Here is a 20,841-nt window from a genome sequence, read left to right on the forward strand (position 1 = left end):
AATTCCAGCTTCACTACTTATTTGACATTTGATCTTGGGCAATGTATTTAACCTCTCTGTGCCTCACCTTCTCATCTGTAAAAAGAAGATAACATGCATTTCTAAATTTAGCATTATTGTTGAAAATAAAATTACACTTTTCCTACAAAATGCTTACCACAGTGCCTAGTTCATAGTAAGTATGTAAATACCCAAATCATGGATGTTAATATTATTATACCAGTATGCACACACACACTAAATTCAAGAAAAATCAGTTTTGATTATAAAATACAAAGGCCAACTTTCCTATAACTAATAAGCAAAACAATTATGGTTTTCCATTTCTTTAAGTTTTCAAGCAAAACTACGGGTATAAAATTCAAAGCAGGGCCAAATTGAATTTCCAGGAAAGCAATATCTGAGAAGCTTTTAAGCAAGAGAGGTTTGTTGGCTGAAAAGCATAAACACAACTTAACCTTGCAATCAGAATGGAAGCAGTCAGCATGGCTGGCCTCTGACCACTTATTAATGAACTTCTACCTGCATGAAGACCAGCGTACATTGGTCAAATTTAACTTCATTCCATAGATCTACTTCTTTCTTTATATCTTTTCCTTAGTGAGATAGTTACATCACCGGCAGAAGTTCAGGAAAACTAGATGCTTTCATAGACTAAATCTATCATGGGGAACCTGACATGAAGGGCTGTATCATTTTGGATATTGTAAACATGCTAGTTACCATGTGTGAGATTTGTGCATGCATGCTGGGGCACACATACAAGTAGCTATGGGGGGGATGAGATCAGCAACATAATTGAATAAAATAGACTAGCATGGGCCTGTGGTGACCAGAAAACACATACTTTATGTACAGAAGGCAACCTTTACTCTGCTTCAGACTACTACTACCTTGCTCATTGAGTGCCTCCCTATCTTTCCAAACTCTAGACTTTTACATCAAACTTCTGAACTTTAATTGATGGAAATTCATGCAAAAAATTTAATACACCATTTGTCTCATCCACAGTCTTACCACATTGGAACACTCAGCCGTAATCAGAGCTCAGAATTGCAGATGATTGGTTGGGGTGGAGGGAGAATGGGTGTGGCAGTGAGACAAACTTCAATTCCTAATGTATTGTTTACACCAAACACACCTGTGGTGAATCTTAACATCTAAAAGTACCAATAAATTTCAAACTTCTGCTTTCAATCATAAAGTAATAACTGATACAGGACCTTCCCTCCCACTATAAACAAAGATGATGATGGTCAAATACATATGAGACATCTGCTTTCAAGGTTTGAAAAATAGGCAGTGAAAGGTTTGATCCTGAAGAGAAGGGAAACACACAAGGTTTTCATGGTTTTTTGCTTGGGGCTAGGGGAGGGTACTTTCCTTCCATCATTTAGAAAATTGGAATTCAAATAGAGTGGTGGTCATGCTGAGTTAAGAAGGCAGAGAACAGAACTCAGGATGCAGAAGTGCCTGGAATATGCTGGGCAGGATATCAGAAAAGAGGGACTTCAAAAAGAGGATGTGGGCCTGGTGGAGTGGCCTGAGTTCAAACCTCAGTGCCTCCAAAAAACAAGAGAATGTGTCAGAAGTTGGTGTAGGAATTCATCATAGGTCCTTGGCTGAAGGGCAGGCTGGAGTTTTTTCAGGGACTGAACAGGGCTTAGGAGAGACACAGCTTTTGTGAGGCTGAAAGTTGATGGAGAAATAGGCCATGTGGTATGAGAAAGTGCTGGAGTTCTGGCATATAACAGAAGAGTTGGGGCATTCAGTTGATAACTCTAAAAGGACACATTTCACAAGCAAGGACAGCAAACTAGAGAAAGAACCACACTATAAGATTAAGATCAAAATAAAAAAAATGGCCAAAATAAATAAATAAGCCTACTAAACTAACATCTTTTCTAGTTATTTAACTGTTTCTCAGAACAAAATTCAATATTCTTTAAAAGAAGATGATATAATTCTGGCCCCTACATCTTATTGTTTACAAGATCCATCATACAAAACAAAATTAATAGATATTAGAAGAGGTGGGAAACTACGACTCATATTAAAGAGCAAAAGCAATAATAAGCCTAGACAAGACAAACAGCAACATGAAAGTGACCATTACAAATTTGTTCAAAAGCTTCAAAGAAAATGTGATCACAATGATTGAACAGATGGGAAATGTCAGCAGAGAAATAAAAATTATAAAAAGAATGAATAAAATTCTATAACTGAAAAGTACAATACCTACTTAATTAAAATTAATTGGAAATTATAAAAGAATAAGTGGACATAAAGATATGTCAAGAGAAATTATCCAATCTGAAAAAACAGAAGAAAAAGACAAGCAAACACTTATGATCTGTAGAGTAATATCATACAGTTTATCATAAAATAACTTAGGTGTAAGTAGAGATTCAAAAAAGAAGGGAAAAATATATATGAAGAATTAATGCTGGAAATTTCCCCAATTTGGAGAAATATATTAAAATATAAATCTAAAAAATTTGACAAACTCAAGAAAGGCAAATATCGCATAATCTCACTCATAAGTAGAATCTTAAAAAGTTGCTATCATAGAAGTTGAGACAAAATGGTATACCAGAGACTGGGGGAAATGGTAGGGAGAGAGCGGTCAATCAATGGATAAAATGCTATTGTTTGAGAGGAGGAATAAATTCTGGTGTTCCATGGCACAACAGAGGGAATATAATTAAACAGCAAAGCATTATATATCTCAAAATAGTTATACAAGAAAAAGAAATGAACAAAGTTTAAGCGCTGGATATGCTAATTACTCTGAATTGATCATTACCCAATGTATTCATGAATGAAAACATCACATTGTACCTCATAAATATATGCAATTATTGTGTCAATCAAAATTAATAATTTAATAAATAATCACATACACACATCATAGCAAAGTAGTAAACCAAAGATGAATAGAAAAATATTAAAAGCAGCCAGAGGCAAAAAAAAAAAAAGACTTCTTACATTCAAGAGGATAATGAAATGAAATATGGCCTGTTTCTCACCAGAAACAATTGAGATGAAAAGACAATGTAATGCCTTTTTTAAAGTGCTCAAAGCAATAACAACTCTCCACCAAAAGTCTACATGCTAGAAAAACATCCTTTTTAAATGAGGATAAAATAAAGACATTTTTAGACAAATGAAAGTTGAGAGAATTCCAGCATATGGCTCTGCAGGGAATGACAAAAATTTATCAATCTGAACGAGGCAATAAAAATTAAAATTAAAACTATATTCACAGGAAGAAGGAAAGAGAATCTAAAAGAGTAAATATAGACTTAGATATAAATTATACTACTTCCTTCTTGATTTTGCTGCAAAATAATTCCTTCCTTAAAACAAAAAAAATTATATTTAATCTTTGTTACTTGGGTACATATAATAAATATGGAAACCACAGCACAAAAGAATGGTTAAAAGCAGAATTTTATTATTGTAACATTTTTGTTTGGTTCACAGATGAAAAATATCAGCATCATCCGATAACTTGTTAAAATGCAAATTATTTGTCTCTACTCAGTAAGTCTGGGTAAAAGACCTACCAACTTTTGTTTTAATAAGGTCTCCAGGTTGTTTGAGAATCATTACCTTACAGTAACAAAAAAAACCCCAAAAGTTTTATAAAGACATGTTTTTAAGACAATAAAGAACAATAAAGAGACTTATTGGAACAAATAAACTCATTTTGTGATGCCAACATATCCCTGCTATGAAAACCTGTCAAAGGACACTAATTATAAGATAATTACAAATCAATACTACTAATGAACATGGCTGAAGAAATTCTTAATAAAATATTAGCAAATTGAACTTAAAACAGAAAAAGGATAAAATCATGGTTAGGTAAGGTTTAGCCTAGAAATATGAAACTGGCTTAATATTTTAAAAATCAATTAATTCACTACTTTATCAGGAAAAAAGAAAATATATGTTCATCTTAATAGAAGTAGGAAAATGTTTGACAAAATGTAACACTTATTTGTGATAAAAAAAAATTTCAGTAAACTGAAAATACATGGGAATTCGTCTCAACCTGGTAAATGGAATCTACAAAAAGCTTAAAGCTACCATCATTCTCAGTGATATATCACTAGATCTCTTCTCTCCAACATTAAGAGCAATTCAAATTCTTCCAACTTTTATTTAAAGTATACTGGAAGTCTTAAGGCAAGAAAAAGAAATGAAGGGCACAAAGATTGGAAGGGAAGAAAAACAAAGCTAAATTTATTGACTTATTCACATGATAATATACACTATTCAAAATATATTTACATATACCATCAGCAAACAAAAATGAAAATTTTTAGAGTCAATATTTAAAATGCATAAAAATCATCAAATACCTAGGAGTAAATCTAACAAAAGATGTGTGAGATTTCTATCTACAAGAAAATTAATAAAACTAAGAAATGGAGAAATATACTAGTGGGTTAGAAAGATGTCAATTCTTCACAAATATTTCTAAAGATTCTATACAATTTCAACTACAATCTAGTTGGCCTTTCTTTGTGAAAATTGACAGAATAATTTACAAAATTATAGGAAACTCAAAAGACTTAGAATAGATAGAACAGTTTTGAGAAAGTTGGGATATTTGTATCACCTGTTTTCAAAATTTACCATAAATTTTTAATAATCAACAGTGTAGAATTGGTATCAGGATAAACAAAAGGGGACAGAAAGGTGTGATATCTTTCCTCACTTGTGGTTAAGGGTCACACTGGCATAAGAAAAGCATAGCAGATTTACTTAATCAGTTTTTAGACCCAGTGACCCAGGGAAGACTATTTTTATTCCTAGGTTCAATGAATAATGGACAGCTGTGTAGAAATGTGTGGACAAAAAAAATATGACTTAATGGGAATAGATTGAGGGAGAAAGTCAGCAAGGCTTGTTTGCAGATTCTTCTTGAACACACCTTCCTCCTGGATATCAGCAGGACTTTGCTGGGAGAAGAGAGTGGACTGTCTGGGTTTTATGGCTTGCTTTTAGGAGAGAGGAATTCCAGTTTCCAGCTCTCGCTTTGGGAAAAAGGAATTCTGATCTCTGTTAGTGACAGGAGAAAGAGGGGTTGGAGGACAGGAGGGTAGGAGGTCAGAGAGACCTTGCTTCCTACTCCATTCCAATGTCCTGCATTTTAAAGTACTCAGCATGATAAAGTGATAAAGTGCCACACTTTGGCATGTCCTGTTGAGTCTGAAGTCTTAAGTGAGGAAGCTGAAAGACCGTGTCCATCCATTAAGACAGGACACACAGAAGGAATAGGTTAAAGCAGGAAAGGGATTTGAGTAATGCTGTGACACAGGTGATGAGTTCCATTTTGAGTAGGTCAACTTGAAGTGCCTGAAGAAAACCCAAAAGGAGAAGTCAAATGGGCATTTAGGTACAGCACCCAGATCACTAAATCCTAATTATTTTCCTCCTTACAGTGGAAACTTGGGTTGATCACTGCACATTCTTTTTTCAATCTCATCCGTAAAATGAATTTAATCTTTCTGGTCCTTTTCACCCAAATATTTCAAGGTATCAACATTTTGATTTAGTTTGCATTAAGTAACCATCCCCAAATTTGAGTTCAAGTTCTATTATGAGCTATATAGTGGGATTAAAATACACTTTAGTTTTGGGGTCAAGCTGACCTTGATTCCAGTTCTTGCTCTACCATTTGGAAACCAGGTGATCTTGGATAAATTAACTTACACACACCAGCTTCAATATCTTCTTCAGAAAAAGGGAGTGGGTGTCTTACTGCATGCCTGTAGCCAGAGGCCTGGATCTTGGGGTCCCAACTCTGTTTGCACGCTCACCTGCACCAGGACTAAGAGAAAACAAAATAAAATACATCAAATGGAAAAATCAATTAATTTACATTTTGGCCAGAACTGGGGAGACAGCCATTCCCAATCTGTCTACACCTTCTCCATAGCAGTATTACAGGAGGGCTAGATGAAACGCAAAGGAATGTGCATATGTAGAATTGGCTGTGCTGTTTTCCCTCCCCACCACCCCCATCAACTCCCAGTAACATCCTCTGGTGCCAGGAGTCAGAGCTTCCGGGTGATTTCAGCTTTTGAGGGCAAGTCTCAGTATGGATGGAAAAACAGCTTAAAAGTCAGGTAAGCAGAAAAACTGTAAGGTTTTAAAAACTCCTAATTTTAGGGGGACCCTGGGTTACAGGAGTCTAATTTTGCAGCAGTGTCATGAGATACTGTGTTGGAAAAAGCCTAGAACATAGTAAGTGTTTAGTATTCGTCCCTACATTAGTTGTTCCCTTTCAGATGATGAAGGGATGGTACTGTACCAGCTAGGTAAAACTGTGAAGTGTGGCACGCTCTGGACTCTGTTTCCCTCCCCTTGCTTTGCAAAGCCTAAGCCTTTCTCTCTCTTTTCATCATCAAAATCAGCTCTCTGGAGATGATGTAACATCAGTCCTTTGCCCCTCTTTGTTAATGAACTTAGATCATCTCCTCCTTTGACTGTCTGGGGTGGGGGGTGGATTTCACATTCCAAATGAATGGCTTCATTTCTGGTTAAAGGTTCCATGTGCTGGATGGAAGGAGCTGGGGCGTGGCAGAGACCCTTGCTGGGACTCCTGAAATCCTACCCATTCCCTCTCTTCTCTGCCTGAGTTTGTCACTTAAAGCACCACAACTAGTGTCCACGTGTCCCGAACACCTGTCTGAAGCCTCTCTCTGCCCTCCTCCTCATTTAACCACCTCCCTGGCCGTGTGGTTTTATTTTGGATTTCAATTATTTTCTTATCAGTAATAGTAATTCTCCATAAGACACAAATAGCAGGAAAGGGAGTCTTTGTCTATTATTTATTACTCTTTAGGCTAAATGTCTGCAGGTTAATTAAATTGAAAAGTGTCCCCCCAGGGATGTACAAGGTCCCTGATGGTCCAATAAGGTAATAAAACCATGGTGAAACTGAAAGCATTATTGCATGCTGCTTTATTCTCATCAGCAACAGCTTCCAAATACAAATTTAGTTAATTATTGGGTGATTCAGAACAGGTTTTCTGGGAATTTAATTATGAAAATGGTCGGTATGGGCACCACAGTTGCTTTAGGGCAAATGCCTTGAGTTGTCCAAGGGCCAGTGGCCTCATATCCTGAGTAAGCATATTCACCCAGAAAGTGAATGTTGAACAAAGAATTCTGCTGTGGTTTTATCAAACAAAAGGTCTATCACAGTAACAAGTTTCTTTTAGGGACGTGTGGGTATGTGTGTGTGTGTGACCCCATTTTCATTTCCTTCGGGCTTCCTCTCATTAATTCATTAATTTTGTAAGTCTTTGTAAGCATCTTAAATTCCTCCAAACAATAAGAGAGACATCCTCAGCATCTGAGCAACAATGAAATCAATAAAGACTTTGGAGGGGAGTAAGAAGAATGGTACGTGGTAATAGCAATTATTCACTGAAAGCAATCTAACCCATTTTTAATTTAATTTGGAATGCCATTATTTCAGGATTCCAAATGCTAAGGTCATTTTAATCATGCAGATCCCATGTCTTATTGAGTTGTGGCAGAGAATTACTTTTTTTCTTTGTGACCCTGAGTTAGCAAGGACATGCTGGGCAAACAGCCAAGGTGCTATGCACTCAGCAATAGTAATAACCTATACTTAAAGTTAGTGTGGTGGCTATTAGCCATTGGCTATCCTGATAGGAGGGCAGTCATTCTTCAGATCCTATAGCTGTTTGACTTAGCACTTTCTTTAGTGACTTAAAAACATCATTCGATAAACTATCTTTCTTACATGGGAGGAAAGGACATAAAATGCAGACTACAGAGAAAAAAAACTTATGAAGTAACTAAATATATAAAGGAAAGGTGGGTAGAAAAGTGGGGAAGGATGGGGAAAGGAGAATGAAAGCAGCCAGAGTTTGCAGAAAAGGACAGAAGCCTCTTTCCTGGAAGGCTGGTTAGGGTACGTGATGAACCAGAGATGCATTCACCAAAAGAAAAAGAACTTGGAGCTCTACTTCCTACAAAAAGAGCAAACAGATATTTTAATCTTCATTCTACGTTTATATTCTCTTCTCTAATAGCTATAATTTTGTTCAATTTAGATGATATGTAGGGAAGTTCACAAGTCCTTTGCATACATTAGCATTATTTAATTTTTACCACAAAGTCTGCAGTATATATTTTCCTCATTGTATACATGAGAAAACTGAAGTTATAAAAGGAAATATGTAATTTGTCCACAGCCGAGCAGGAATTTTTCACTGAGAATTCTAAGCCTCCCACTGTTTATCCGGCATCACCAGGCTTTTTCAACAACTTGTAGAGATATTTTGTTTTTGCTACTGTTTGTTTTAATAAAAAAATTCAAACATGGCCTCCCAAAATATTTTTTTTTTTTAGTTAAATAGCTTTCAAGGCTCTTGGAAAAGTACTGAGCTATCAAATCATTTGTTCTTTTCAGCATGCCTGAAATACTGAAGTTTGGCTTTGAAGGCATACTATGTTAAGATGGGCTGTAGAAATATGACACGTGCTCAGTTTGGGAAACAGGATGTCCCCAACTATTTTAGTAATGAGCTGCATGGGAATGTAGATGGTCAACTATGAACACTTACTGTGTCTGTGCTGGACTGGCTTGTGCTAGAAGGTTCTATGAATATGCTGTAACCAGCCTGCTCTGTGACATTGAAAGTCGCTTATCTGTCTTGTGCCTTCCTAGAAAGTGTAATTCATCATTTTAGTCACTATCTCGCTTTGCAAAACAGCTAAGATGAATAAAATAGTACTAACAAAATACTAACTGGTAGAAAGATATACACAAGTTGATTTTTTAAAAAAATACTTCAAAAACATTAATTCCTCTAGTATGCTTTCTCAGAAATGAAGACACAAGACAGTCAATAATTCAAATGCCCCAGTAAAATGAAAAAGTATTATTGACCTGGAAAAGTACAGAGGTTAATTTATTTGCAAAAATCACCGCCTTCAATCTACTCTGCTTGGAAAAGAAATTATGTTAAGCTTTGTGAGAATACAGTAACACCTCCTTGTCTCCACACCCCAATATTTCTGTTTGAGTGTGTGTTAGTAGGGAAGCTATGATATGCAGCTGTCTGGGTTATGCTTGCTGTATATCCCAAAGCTTGTGTGTTCTTAGCTTATCCATAAGAGAAGCCACAGGAATCAAGAGAAGTATGGTGACCATGGATGACAGCAGGCACATTTTGTAGGCCAGGCCTAATTATTTATTTACTTTTTAATGATTTCCAAAGCTGGGTGAATTGAATTACTCAGTGTTGATTAAAGTAGGTTAGTAGGGATGCCCAGAGGTCAACTTGTTTATCATTATCACTACCATTCTTTATCTCCACCCAAAGTTGTTCTTCAGGGAAATTATTCCCATCTTTAATCTAATCTATGAAGACTATGGCATTTCCTCAAGTTATTACCAATAATTCAAATAAAAGAACACTGAATTTAAGTCATGATGTGTTGACACTTGTTTTGAAACTATGCCAGGGGTTCATTAAGAAACATTTTGATTTAAAATGCCCCTTAATTTTTAAGTGCATTTTGGAATGATATACACAGTGGATAATTACCCTTCTTTTGATTACTCAGAATTTACTCTCCTTCTTTTGGTAACAGAATCTGAATTCCCTTTAAGGGAAGTATATCCTTCCCTAGGTGTATAGTCTGGTGGGGCTATAAATGAAGCATTTTCTGCTCTTCTAGCAGAAAATGGTAGAAACATCACCAGGTCACCTGGAAGCTTCTTCCTCTATATCTTGAGGGTGGCGTTCACACATCCTGACAGCAGAGCCTGGTGATATGGTTAGGTGCATCTTTAAGCTAAAACAATCTGCTTTCTTTGTTTCGCTCAGTCAGTTCTATTTTGTGTAAATTAACCAAAATCCATTCCTGTTGCTTGTGATCAAGTACTCTGATATTCTGTCTTTCTGAAGACATTAAGATGAACTGGAAGTAGTGATGTTAAGACTAAGATCAAACTGGACCAGGATGTGGGTGACTAAATAGTTCAAGCTTTGATCTCATTTCTCTCTTGTAATACTTTAGAAGCATCTGGGGAAGAAAAAAAAAAAAACCATGGCAATAGAATCTCTCAATTAACTACCAAGTTTCTTAAAGAAGTCAAGGCCTAACCTTCTCTAGTATTTGCCTTTCTGCATTCTGTACCCTAGACAGCAGTCTTAGTATCCAAGCCAACTCTGATATTAAAAACATTATTTAACAAAAAAATAACTCTGTATCAGATTTCCGGCTGACATTTCCTATCAGTGTCCCTTTAAAAGCCAACGTTGGGAAATTATGAATGGAATATATTTTGAATTCTGTATCAGGCCATGCCAATTTCTTAGCTTTGTGGATTCTAGAATGTTTCCAAATTAGATATTTCATTAGCTTTAATGTATTTTCTAACCTGATTCAGACTGTAGCTGCATTTTGTAATTTGGGTTCATTCATAATTTACTCCAGGAAATTATTGTATGAATAACAGCTGGAGAAGACCATCCTCTTAGAACAGAGTTGAGGTAATAACAGCAGATTAGCAAGGCTTCCTTGGCTTCTCAGTTAATAAGGTACTTGAGTCACATACTGGTTGGACCACAAGAGGGGAAGGTCCAAAATGAACTAACATTTATTGAACACATACTCTTTGCCAAGCATTATGCTAGGAATTTATTATCTCCATTTCTTAAGAGAAAGAAACTGAGATTTTGAGATGTTAAATAATTTTTGTTCAACAAATTTATTGGAAGTTTACTATGTCAAAACTCTGCTAGACCCTGGAGATACAAAGCTATCTAAGCTATGGTAATAAATACTGCCATGAATTAAAGCCAGTCACACCTGTCCCTGGAGCCTGGCCCATGTTAATCTGCCTCTCATGGTGTATCCTTCCATCAGGCTTCACCTCTTCCACTATGAAAATGAGACCAAGAATCAAGAATAGAGCTTGTTTCTACAGTGCTTTAGCGTCAAGATAATGGATTCCTTACACAAACATAAAGAATTGTCATTTGCCAATCAAAAATAAATATCAGAAGGAAAAAAGCAGAGGATTGATTTATACATGCTTGGTGAAAAAGTTGGAAACAGGAGATATGTAATACATTATTACTTTGTTATCCAGCTTTGTGTTGCTGGGACAAAATAACTCAGATAAACAAAAGAGGAAAAGTTTATTTTGGCTCATGGTTTCAGAGGTTTCAGTCCATTGTTGCTTTGTCCCATTGCTGTGGCAAAGGCAGAGAATTGTGGTGGAGAAGATGTTCACCTCATGGTGGTTGGGAAGAAAGACAGAGAGAGAGAGAGAGAGAGAGAGAGAGAGAGAAACAAGACAGACCATTCAAGTACATACCTACTAGAACCTATTTCTTTCAAGTAGGCCTATCTCCTACTTGAAAGAGGAGATAGTGTCCACCACCTCTCAATAGTCTACTCAGCTATGACTCCTTCACTGGATTAATCCACCAGTGATCCAGTTCTGCTGAACATTGCTGCACTGGGGACCAAGTCTTCAACACAAGAGTCTTTGCAGGACATTCTAGATCTGAACCATAACAATCATCTAAAAAATTAAAAACATACGTATACACAAAAATAGATGTATTTCAAGAGCATTTAAATTAAAATTATACACATAAAGCACACTGAACTGGCTAGAGGGAAATTGAAGGGCTATGATAATTGAAAGGGAAATAAGAAGGAGGAAAGGTAGGTGCATTCATTAGCTATTGTTATAACAGTACAGTGCATAATAACCATTAGAGTTCCTGTTGTTTACAAAAGCAAACATTTATTTCTCATGCATCTGCAGGTCAGCTCAGAGTTAGCATGTCTAGGCTAGAAACTTGGTTACAATTCATGAGTTAAGCACAGAACTGTTCCATATGTCTTTCTTCCCTCTTAGACTAGAAGAAGGCTACCCAAGGTATGTTCTTGTGGTAAGGGAAAAAACCCAAATGGATGAGCCAAACTATGCTAACGCAAAGGTACTAATATCCTATCGGCAAAGCAAATTATGTGGTCAAGCCCAAAAACAAGTGTTAGGAAGACTGTCCCCTCCCTATCAGGAGGCTGTGGCATGAATATGGTTACCTAAGGAGGGCCAGGGATCATGTCTCATGCCTGTAATCCCAGCTACTTAGGAGATAGAGATTGGTAGGATCATGGTTGGAGGCCAGCCCAGAGAAAAGGTAGTAAGACTCCATCTGAACAAATAAGCTGGGCATAGGGAATACATCTATAATCCCAACTATACAAGAGGCTGTAGATAGGAGGAGGATCACATTGTGAGTCTGGTCCTATTTAAAAATGTGACACTCTATCTGAAAAAAAGTAACTAAAGCAAAACATGCTAGAGGCATGACTCAATTGAAAGTGCACTTGCCTAACAAGCTCAAGGCCTTGAGTTCAAACTCAGTATCACAAAAAACAAAACATCTTTATGTGAAAGTTTAATGTTTATAATCAATAACTCAATCTACAATAATGGTAGGAAGGTAGATTTATGTCACATATTACAAATGGTATACCTAGATAAACACATACATTCGTAAAAAACAAGGAGCCTTGCATGCACAAACAATAATAAATCACAAACTGTGAAGTATGATCAGTCAATTCTGTACACCTAAGTTCCAAAAAACAAAACGAAACACTGACAAGACAACACTAGGAACAGAATGGAGCAATAAGTAAGTAGCAAGTTTAGACTAAGTAACGGGGCGGCACTGCAAATCATTTTAGTTAGTCATCTCCATGTTCATGGAAAATCACGTAAGGAATTTACATGGGGGTTGTTAAAAGAAATATATTAACAGAAAAAAATTGGTGAATTAGATCATATCTAAATTAAAGACCTGCATTTATCCATAGATAAATCAGCAAAGACTTGGGAAAAGAACTTTGCAAAGCAATGTGGAATTGATGTCTAAAACATATAAGGAACTTTGCAAACAAGCAAGAAAAAGACAGGAAATCCTAAAGTAAAAAATGGGCAAAGCACAGGAACAGGCAATTGACAGATGGGGAAATTGAAACAGCTACTGCATACATGAACGCTATATATCCTCATTAGTAACCAGAGAAATGCAAATTTCTTTTTATAAAATGAGATGGCATTTTGTAAAATGCACCCACCAGATTGGCAAAAATTAGAAAGTGCTGGCAGGGATGTGGGAAGTTTCAACCTCAGTGGTAGTGAATTATAAATTGGTGCAAACATTCTGCATAGCAATCTGGAAAGCATTTAGTGAAATGAAGCATGAGTATACCCTTACAATTCAGAACCTCCCCTGCAGGGAATATGCTCTAGAGGATCTCTTGCTCAGATCTACCAGGTAATGGTCGTAGAGGATCGTGGTAGCATTATTTATGGTACCATAAAGCTGGAAGCAATCTGTAAGTAGCCACTTAGAGAATCCCGGTACCCTTCTCTATCCACTAAGGCAATGAGTATGGAAAATGTGTTACATGGAAGAATCAGAAATGCTAGATGCATGCACTGGAGTGGTCTGCAGTACATTAAATATACATAGAGAAAATGCTTAGATCTCAGAAATGTGATGTTAGCTAAAGAGCATGTGATTTATAGCATATTACCATCTATGTAGCTTTAAGAAACATACATTAATGATACCATACAGAGAAAGAACTAGAAAGATTTGAAATGCACAATTGAGGAGGTGCTAAAGGAAGTGGCACTGAGGATGGTGACCAAGAGAAGCAAAACAAAACAGGGCCTTGAAAGGAGAATACTGCCCAGTGCACTCTCAACTCTATTTACAGAAGCTGATGAACAAATAACAGTTGGGCCCCTGTAACAATTCTCTGTGCTGAGTTAAAAAGTGCTGTGATCAGAAACTATGTTTTCAAGTTTTTGAAGAAGTCCTTCAGCAGCAAGCACAGAAGAATTGAAGAAAACAGGCCCTTTATAGATTTTTCTTGGCTAATCACTCATTTATATGCAGCAGTGGGGCAGCGCTGATCTAGGGGGATCTTCTATTGGTTTTAACAAGTCTGCGGCAGATGACTGATTGAACAATGGCATTTGTCTAAGTTAAATTGTTTTCTCTTTGTTCTCATGCAGTTACCATCATTTGAGGACTCAACACTCTATCAAATAACTCTACATTTCTGACCAAATAGCTGATTGCCAGGAAATGAGCAGGCTGCACATTCCTACACAAGTCAGGCAGATCCAAATCTTTCTCCGTCTTATTTTTAAACAAATAGAGACATTAAGAAGGGCATGAACCATAAGCAAGTACAAAGTTCAGACTAAGCATCAAAGGTGGCACCTCAAATAATTCTAATGAGTCATCTTCCTACCCATATAGGGAACATTAGTGTGATGGGATGTTATTTTCCCTCTTTATTTGGAACCTGTAAATGTGCTGCTTATTGACGAAGATAAACGGGGCTCATTCTGCAAAATAGCACTGCGATGTGATTGTCTTCCAAGCAGAACTGCAACATGGTCAAGATAGCTAATACTCTGGGGTTCTTTTTTTTTTTTTTTCTGGATTAAACCAGGACTTTCTACATGCTAGGCAAGTGCTCTACCCTTGAGCTACACCCCCAGCCCTCTGCCCTGGAGTTCTAACATAGTGAGATGAGACCCTTTTACATCTGGTTTTACTCTATTCTGGGATGCTTCATGTACCAGTGCCAGCTCGTTGCATCTAGATGTATATTTAGCGTATTGGAAGGAAAACCAAAAACAAGGATTTTGCATAAGAGCTAATCTGATAATTATATGGATATCTGAAAGCCAGACAGTAAAGGATAGTGAAAACAATATAATTAAATAACTTGCATGAGCAGGAAAACCAGAAGAGAGTCTTCCTCTAAGATTGGATGCTGCATACATTTTATCGAAGAAGAGAATAGGGAGAAAAAATTGATACAAAAGCACATTCACTCTCAGAAGATTGATGGGAGTTAATAATCCCAAACATGCCCCTCGATCTAGTGTTCAATTTCATGGAGAACTCAAATTGTGATTCTAATTGAAAACAGGACAGCAAGGAGTTAACTTCTGGCAAATTTCCAGGTTAATTCTTCTAATTCCTGAGTCATGGGAATGGAGATAAGCCACGAGAAATTTGGGATCCCTAAGAATTATAGTCTACAAATACCAATTATTTTCAGTTATCTTGTTTTGGTGTCAATGTAACAGTTCCATTTGCCAAAGTCTTCCAAGATATTTCTGAGGCTATACAAATGATGCCTCCAAAGAGGTGGTCATCATTACCTCTAGTTTCCAGATGGTGAGGTTGAAGGGTTAAGTGAGTAGCCTCAGGCCACACACTTCATTTTGTGATATCAGGTGCCAATCTGGGATTATCTCTCCGAGAACATGGAGAGTCATTGTGTTTATTCAGCAGCAAGTACAGGAGGCTGGTCCAAAGTACCAGCATTGCGTGGGCACCAAACCCTCCAGGTCACTAGCAGACATGCTGGTTCTTAAAAGGTATCCTGTGCTGTATCAGTTAGAGTCAAGTGAACTGCTTACTGTCCTGAGAAGGTTTCATGATGGGAAAAGAAAGAGTACAGATCTTGAATTAGACTTGGTCTGATTCTAGCTGAGTAATCTGGACCCTCATTCTCCTTGTCTGTGAAAGAAAGGAGAAGATACTAAGTGGATAATCGAGGTTTTGTATGTCATGAGTTGAATTGTGCCTTTGCTACCTATTTCAAAGGTCCTCACCTTTAGTGTCTCAGAATGTGACTTTTTTTAGAAATAGGTTCTTTGCAGATGTAGTTACATTAAGATGAAGTCATTAGGGCTGGCGGAGTGGCCCAAGTGGTAAGAGCACCTGCCTAGCAAACGTGAGGCCCTGAGTTCAAATGCCAGTGTCACTAAAAAAAAAAAAAATAGATGAGGTCATTAGGGTGGGTCCTACTCCATTGTGACTAGTGTCGTAACAGGAAGGGGAAATTGGGAAGTAGCTCTGGGTTTCGTTCCCAGTACCTCAGAAAGCAATAACAACAATAATAGTACTAACAATAACATTAGGAAATTGGACACAGACACAAAAGATGATGTGAAGAGACAGGGGCGTGATGCTGGGGGAGATGTCATGTGAAGTAATGACTCAACAAGCCAAGGAATGGCAAAAACTGTTGGCAAGCCACCAGTTGCTGGCCAAGAGCATAGAAAGATTCCTCCTGGAATTCCAGAGAGTGGGGTCCTACCATCATCTTGATTCCAGACTTCCAGTGTCCAGAACTGAGTCAATAAATTTCTGTTGTTCTAAGCCACCCAGTTTGTGACACATTACTACAGGAATCCTAATATAATCATAAATAAATACTAAAAGCAATTGCTGCTGGGTGCTGGTGACTCACGCCTGTGATTTTAGCTACTTGGGAGGCTGAGATCAGGAGGATAGCAGTTCAAGGACAGCACCATCAAATGGTTCAAGAGACCGCATCTCCAAAACAACCAGAGCAAAATGTACTGGGAGATATGGCTTGAGTGGAAGAATGCCTGCTTTGTAAGCATGAAGCCCTGGTTCAAACCCTAGTACCACCAAAATAAATAAATAAATAAATAAATAAATAAAGCAACTGCTTATATAGAGCATAGAGTCACCCTTCAACCAATGCAAGTTCTTGTTCTCAAAGGAAAGGATTTATACACCAGCATGCAGACACATCCTGCTTGCTCTCACTCTTGAACCCCGCTGTGATCTGACCACATGACAGATGGGTCTTTGAGTTTGCTAGAGCAAGCTTAAATTCAGATCAGTGCCAAAAATGTTCAGGTTCCCTGGGTTAAGCTTGAGTACTGAGCCAGAATTCCAAGGTCTGAACTAGAACAGAGGAAACACTTGACTGCCACATAAACTGCCATTTTTTGGGAAGAGATGGAGTGTTTTTCTCCAAGCAACACTGGGACTTAGTGCCAGGCTGGCCTAATCCCTCACCCCAAGTCCTTCCTGCCACAGTTCTCAGACCCTGTAGCCGTTAAAGGGAGATGTGCTCTGAGAGGCTACTTAATGCAATGACTGAGCCAGATGGGCAAGTTACGCACTCCCCTAAGCTTCCTCAGTTTCCTCCTCTGGAAAATGGGCACACTCACAGTCATATCCTACTTGTAGGTTTGACATACAGATTTGGTGAGGTAACCTAGCTAAAGCTAGAATCCATAGGTAAAGCTATGGGTTAGTTTCAGATATCTTGTTTGCCTGTCCTTTCTTCTGCTATTGTCATAAATCTGTCCCCACCTGCTCTCCAACCCTGGTGGCTTCCCAATAGTTCTTAGTATAATAGTTTCTCTAGAACTAGGACCTGGATTGGAATCTTCCTACACCTTCCCCCATTGTAAGCAAGGACCTTAGTGTCTGGGCACCATCATCTTTCCAAAGACAGCCCTAATGTTACCCATCTGCCAGCAAGGCTTTGAACTCTCCAACCTGGGTCCACTGTCTCATGGCATCATCTCAGGACCTTCTATGTTAACCCTAACAGTGATGACAAGTTATAGGGCTAGCTATTGCATGCTGCATCCTTCCACAGTGGACTTGCTTTACATCTCAGCAGCTGGACTATTATTCCCAAAATCTGCTGAGACACCAGCAAGCAGGCTGCGAGACTTCATGTTTGCTCCAACTTCTTGCAGTGCCATGTCTAACAGTGGGGGGTAGGGGGGAGAGGGAATGTTCCCATACCCCACCAAAATGAAGTTTGCTCATTTTGACCAGAAAGTTGCTAAAACATCCAAAATATGTAGGAACTATATAGGTGCTTGACAATATTTAGTTAATAAGGACAAACCCATCACCCACAAGGTGTTGCATTTGATTGTATAGTGAGATTAAGCAGAATAGGACATCAACATTTAGAAGCAAGTTTCTCTTAATCTGAAAGCAGTCATTCTCTTTAACTTCAATGGGTGGTACTCAGAAAAAACACCAATAATGAACATATTGGTCCAAAAAAATGGTGTACGCCCTTAGTCCCAACTCCTCTGGAGGCAGAGATTGGGAGGATCATGGTTGAAGGCCACCCTAGGTAAAAAGTTAGTGATACCCTATCTCAACCAATAAAACAGATGTGGTCGTTTGTACATGAGATCCTAGCTACACTGGAGGCTGTAGGTAGGAAGATCATAGTCTGAGACTGGCCCCAGGTGAAAAAGTGAGACCCTATTTGAGAAATAGCTAAAATTAAAACGGCTAGGGGAATAGCTCAAGTGGTATAGCACCTGCCTAGCAAACATGAAGCCCTGGATTCAAACCCCAGGACTGCCATTAAAAAAATTAACCCTAGGACTGGAGGTATGGCTCAAGTGGTAGAGCACCTGCTTCGTAAGGAGGAAGCCCTGAGTTCAAACCCCAGTCCCACCAAAAAAAAAAAAAAATTAACCTTGTTCTGTTCCTCATTTCCCCGCAATGACTCTACATATATGGTACTAGTTAAATTCCACAAATTACAGAGCTGACAGGGTAACTGATGTGTAGGGAGGAAGACTCTCAAATGATGTTTATTAAGTACTAATGATGTTTCAAGTTTGCAACTAAAATAATGGAATTCTCTTAATTGGTTATTAGTACTGTTATTTTTTACAGATGAAGATATTGAGGCACAAAAGAGGTGAAATAATTTGACAAAGATTCAAAACCTATGACAGCTGAGATTTGAACCTAGATCAAAGACCAGACCCTGAATACTCAGAAATTAAACTCTCCTACACTCTTTCTTCCTTTTCCAGTTGATTTTGGTTCTACAGCACAACACTATCCAACTAAGCTAAGCAGTGCTTCTTCCAATTGTATTCAGTGACATTTGCTTTAGAGCCACAGCCAGCAAACACTACCCTTTTTGTCCCCAGCATAATGCAAAGTCACTGTGGCCCTGGGCCACAGAAACAACCAATTCCTTTTCAATTTCATTAACTAACCTTGAGAGAGGATAGGAGGAAAATATGAGAACCGGTTCTTCCAGGCAGTAGCCAGCCTGTTCAGTGGGCAGTGAGCCTCTGGAGGAGATAGGACCTGAAAAGTGACCTCTGGGAATTTAAACACATTCTCTTTGGTGAAAATGAGAGTGGTGGAGGAAACTTGATAAAAATTTTTAGGAATGTCATAAAGAAATTAGTGGCAAAAGCTCCCCCCCAACCCCCTCTCCGCCCCAATCAAGAAAATGGCTTCAGGAAGCAGAGCCTCAAACCCTGTTCCTGTTTCCTCCTCATAAATCTACCCCTAAGTAATCTTCAGGGGATTCGAGCGGTTGCTTTCTCCCTGGCAATAACGGGAATCCCAACTACAGGCCAATTAGAACACACCCAGAACTGCCAGTAAAATGTTTCACTGACTTGACTTTATTGGTTTCATAAAACAAGTGAAAGAAATCAGAGTCCAAGATCCTTGCCAAGATGCAAGTCTCTCCAGGAAGGAGATGGAGGGGGACCTTGTGGGCTCCTGGCCTCCATGCTTCCTCCACTGTGGTCTGCTTATCTGCGTGGGACCTTCTGCTCTGCAGAATACGACCTAGGTCTCATGACCCAGACCTGAGATTCAGTCTGTTTCTGTTTGATCTGTGTCTTTGGAGGACTGACTCCATTTTTCTGAGCCTCAGTGTCCTCATTTGTCAGTTTCAAGTGATACCCCTTTTATACCTATCTCAGACATACATAATTTAAGATCTCAGGATGGTCAAATGCTTAGATATGCAAAGGATTGCCTTCATTCTTTCCCCCTCCCTACACTATACTTCTGGGTGTTTAAGCCTAAGCATAAATTATCCTTGCTTTTATTGACTCCCTACTGCAAGTCATGTGTGTGTGTGCACGTGTGTATGTGAAAATGCGTGTGCCCAGCATGCCTTTTCATTCTTTCTTTGTTCCTTCTCAAGGCTTCTGTAAGAGGAGCAAATAGAATGGAATGTCCTTGTCCAGCCCCTCTCCCCTCACCAGAACAGGGATAGACTGCTTACTACCCCTATCCCCTCTCCCCCCTCTCCGCCCACATCAGTGCAGTCAATGAAATGAAAGCTGAGGAAGAGTGAGAGATTCCATTATTACCTGACCTTTGCCAGTGCCAGGGAAGTCCATGTGGTTTCTGCCAATCCCCCTTCGGGGGTTTTTCTCTCCTGGTAGAAGCCCTCCTGCAGCTCAGTTGAATCAGCCTCAGTGAGCTGGATGTGGTTCAAAGTGGAGAGGAACCAACTCCCCACCACCACCCACCTCCCCAAACGTGCCTTTATCCTGCATCGTGTTTGTTACAAACAACAATTACTGATAGTAATTAGCTGTCTCGAAGAACAAGGACGTTATTATTTTGCTCAGCTGTCCTGCAAAGGCGCATGAGCAAACCTTCTTGTGCTTCAGCACAATCAAGTTCATTTGAAAATTCCCTTTCTTTGGGAAATGCTGCTTCCTTACAACCTGTAGAACCAATTCCCATTTCTTAGGTTGGATTTTCCTTGGGGCACAGTCCAAAAGGGTGGAGAGAACACTGTACTAGGAAAAATGTCCCCTTGCAGTAATTTTTGGCAATCCAGTCGCTTGATTGCCACACACTCACTCTCTCATACACTTTTCTTGGATTATAAGGGCTTCCCGTGGCCTTATTGTCAATATCAAAGTAAAACCAGTTATAAAAGATGAAGCTAGAGGGGGGGAAAGGTAAGAAGTTATGACTATTTAAACCACTGGAGGGGTTGGAACGCCAACTAACCAAAATAGTAGTATCAAAATAAAAAAATCTGAAAAACAAATTCACCACCAAACAGTTTCTACTGCTCCATTTATTTCAACTAGTGTGGTATTAATAGAACGCCTAACAGCAGGGAGTAGGAAAA

At 38.5% G+C, this 20,841-nt stretch overlaps 1 long non-coding RNA gene across 1 annotated transcript; it reads right to left on the reverse strand.

Moving 5' to 3' along the window:
* Positions 1-3,436: 3,436 nt before the first annotated feature.
* On the reverse strand, positions 3,437-20,310 carry LOC141422624 (uncharacterized). The gene is made up of 3 exons (XR_012447364.1): positions 20,063-20,310; positions 5,728-5,845; positions 3,437-5,370 (listed from the first exon to the last, which is right to left on the reverse strand). It is a non-coding gene; the product is annotated as an uncharacterized lncRNA (long non-coding RNA).
* Between the last annotated feature and the right edge of the window lie 531 nt (positions 20,311-20,841).

This window comes from Castor canadensis, chromosome 4 (genome assembly GCF_047511655.1).
Source record: "Castor canadensis chromosome 4, mCasCan1.hap1v2, whole genome shotgun sequence".
NCBI classification, from domain to species: domain Eukaryota; kingdom Metazoa; phylum Chordata; class Mammalia; order Rodentia; family Castoridae; genus Castor; species Castor canadensis.